This window comes from Acyrthosiphon pisum, chromosome X (assembly GCF_005508785.2).
Source record: "Acyrthosiphon pisum isolate AL4f chromosome X, pea_aphid_22Mar2018_4r6ur, whole genome shotgun sequence".
Taxonomy (NCBI): Eukaryota; Metazoa; Arthropoda; class Insecta; order Hemiptera; family Aphididae; genus Acyrthosiphon; species Acyrthosiphon pisum.
Genome location: NC_042493.1, coordinates 43,581,664 through 43,585,683, shown reverse-complemented (window position 1 = coordinate 43,585,683; position 4,020 = coordinate 43,581,664).

The window sequence follows — 4,020 nt, the reverse complement described above, 5'->3', positions numbered from 1 at the left end:
GTCATGATTTTAGGTCTAAAACATATAGAGACTTACTTATAAAAGATTTAATTAAAATTCCAAAAAATAAAACAGCAACTGAACTTTTTCAATTAAAAAAATATTCAAAAAAATCAAACCAACGTAAATATCATTTGAGAGACGATCATTTCGAAGAACCCATTCCGTTACCACCAAATTTTAAACGACAAAAAAAATTTAAAAACTGTATGCAGTGTTATAAGCAAAAAACAAGAAAACAAACTTCCATTCAATGTCAGAAATGTAAAGTACCTTTGTGCCCACTATGCTTCAAAGATTTCCATGCTGCTCAACCAGAAGGATGAATATTGTTAAAATATATAATAATTAAAAAGTAATTAAATTTAAAACGTTATTTTTTAAATAATGATCTAGGTATTGTATAGATGTACTTTTTCGATAGTAATAAAGATTTGCATTTGGTTTTATATTTTATTTAATAAATAATTATAAATTCCTATATTTTTAATGCTATTATTATAAAAATATTCATTAAAGCATACTTTAACTGCCAATAACTAGATTTCTAAAACATAAAGTACCAGTGTTTGACATATTGTGCCAAACACTAGGTTCATTTAAAATCCCAGTGTTTGGCATATATATTTATTTATTTATTTTATTATTCTTTTTTTAGCAGTGTATGCATAATTAGTTGGGTATTTGTAGTTATAGCTTCCAAACCTAAATTTAAGTACAACACTAAGGAATAGCATGGACAATGCTATTAAGGCTGTTAGAGAAAATAATATGAATGTTTACCGAGCAAGCTTAGAATTTAATGTTCCTAGGTCTAGTTTAAAGAAATTATTAGATGGTAAAGCAGATATAAATGTAAGGAAATTTGGACCAAAACCAGTGCTCGGTCAGTACGAAGAGTTATGATGTAGTAATAAGCCATTACATTGACGTCTGTCATGTTATCAGATTATTTTGATAAAAAGAAGAACATCATTAACGGGCACGAGCGTCTAGAGACAGCGCCTCTTATCAGCACTATTATTATCAGTATCATACTATCACGACAGTTGCCTTATCACATAATCGTTTGATTACGTATTTTAAAATTTAAATATTATATTAATTAAATAAAGTCAAAATATTATATTACATTATTTAATTAATTTAATTTATACATATAATGGCTTCAACTTCGAGTGAACAGTTAGAAACGATACAATTAAGATTTGGTTCTCTTCAAGGTAAAGATTTCAACAATACATATGCAAAACCAGTCTTCTGATCTATAAGATATCTATATTTCATTAAAATTTACTTAAGAGTTTAAATATTGGAAAGAGAAGGAGGAATTGGCCACTTCGACACGATATGTCCAACACAGAGGTCCTAAAACTAATATGGACAAAACAGTCACTACAAAGTATTACTGCCATCGATCTGGAGTATTTAAATCAAAAGGAAAAGGAGAATGTGCATTGAAGATAACTGGATCTTGTAAAATTGTTAAAAATCTAATGTTATAAGTTTATACAACACATTATTTTATAATTTTTATTTTTTAATGATTTAGATCAATGCTGCCCTTCTTTTATAAGAACTGTTGCTGGACTGATCAATATAGAAGCAACATATTGTAGAACTCACCTTGGTCACCAAAATGAAATTAGATTTCTTCCTATCCCGACTATTGTTCAAGATTGAAGAAATGCATAATATATTAAAGGAATATAACGACCCCATTTATCCTGTGACAAGTGCAATTCCAAGAATAAGGAAACCGATTATAAAGTCTGGATGCATATAATTTTTTTGTTAGTGGTTGGGTTTCAAATGTCAAATGGACTGTGATAGATAGCTACGTTCTTGTAGTTGATGAAGTAAGTCAAGTATAAGAATGCATTTCTGTGTTGTAAAGATTAATTTAAAAAGTTAAAGGTTTTTGTTTCTCTTTACATACTACCTGGTTATATAATAGTCTATTCTATAATCAGAGATATGTTGTGTTGACTAGAAATGTAACAACAGTTCGGTTTGGTGTAAGTATAATTCTACCCAACTTTAACTGCAGATTCTAAGTTATTTTAGTATCATTACTTGTTTTAAAACTACTTGGCAGTTGGCACACCACTTCTTTACAACATTCGAAAGATAATAGATTACAGAGGTGCCGAAAGTTGGTTTTACCTATGAAACATTTCATACGTAAATAAGTGGGTGGGTGGGTTATTACAATATAAATGAAGGTAAAGACCTACTTTTTTAAACAATTATTACTATTTATTTATACATATTTTATTTGTTAAGTGAGTATTGACTCAAAATAAAATTGTCATATTATGTGTTTCAAAATACATCGGTGCCCCTGATAGATTACATTAATTATTCATTATGAGCCCATTGTCTTTACATTATTATTATTTTTGTTTAGGTAGTACATTCTCAAAGGATAAATGACACTAAATTGCTGCCATGGGTTATAGTTAAGATTAATGGCAAGGTTGAAGCTTCCCATTGCTTATGTATGGCTGGATTAGGTGAATGTTGTTCACACGTAGGAGCAGTCCTTTTTTATCTGCAACATGCATTTAATATGAAAAGTGCAAAATCAGTTACAGATGTCTATGCATATTGGGCAGCACCATCTCTTGAAAAATCTATCCCTAGTAAAATAAGTGAAATAAATTTTAATCATCCAAAGAATATGGCTTCCACAAAATCCAAATTGAAACCAAAATCTAGTTACATTCAAAAGTTACCTAAAACACTTAATGATTCAAATACATTTAAAAATGTTTTGGGAAAATTAAAAACCATTAATAGTCAAGCTAGTATTTTAAAAGTAGTAACACCATTTAATTTAAAATTTGTAAAAAATTATTTTCCAAAATGCTTAATAAATATTTTTGATGATGAGTATGCCACATTAAGTAGAGAGGAATTAGTAGATATAGATTCAAAATTAGATTTTTCTTTAAATAAAAATTACTGCATGTCACATGAAACACAAACAAATGCAAGCAATTTTGTATTCATACCTGTATCTGTTTCAGATGCATCTTCTGACATTGAAGAATCTGAAGAAGAAGAAACAGACATTGTATACTTTACGTTTTTGGCTTTGGTTGATTTGCTATCTATCACTGTTTTATTACGTTTTTTTAAAACAAAAATTACAAAAATAAATTTAATTAAATATATACGTTAAGTATATATGCAAGAATTATGCATTAATTACATGAAACACAAATAAATGCAAGCAATTTTGTATTCATACCTGTATTTGTTTCGTCTGACATTGAAGAATCTGAAGAAGAAACAGGCATTGACTCACTATTCACATCATTGATGTTGGCTGTATTAAGTTCATTAACATCTAAAATAAATAAAAAATATTAAAATATAAAAAATATATGTTTAATATTACAACATTTTGAGTATAGCAAAACAATATCTTTCATATATTCTATACTATTTTTTATTCTATAAAGAAATATTCAAATTATAAATAAATGTGAGTTTAATTGTTAAAACTTTCAAACTAAATACTCACAATCTGTTGCTTGCAACCATATTTATTTTTATATAGTCAATATTTTGGAAAATATACTCCAACATTTTAAAAACTTGACTATTATCTTTTAAATCATATTTTTTTATATATTCCCAGAATTGGTAAGGTACTTCATTATTTTGAAATACATTGATAATTGCATTAAATTCCGAACTGTTGTACATTATTTTGTGGCATCCAACTTTAAATTTTTCGTTACAGTAGGAACTTCAAAGTTAATAAAAAATAAAAAATAATAAAAAAAATAATAAAATTTTTATAAAATAAAAAAAATGGCCATACGATGGTTACCAATGATCTCACCAATCAAACAGTGTAATCAAATTTTTAAACTGTTCACTATTCAAATGATTTTTTACAGCTTGAGAGGCTGCAATTTTTATCGATTTATTTTTTTTGTTATATTTTTTCTGTTTTTTAAATGTATTTATGTGCCAAATCATTTGTATTTTTAATGTAACTATTAT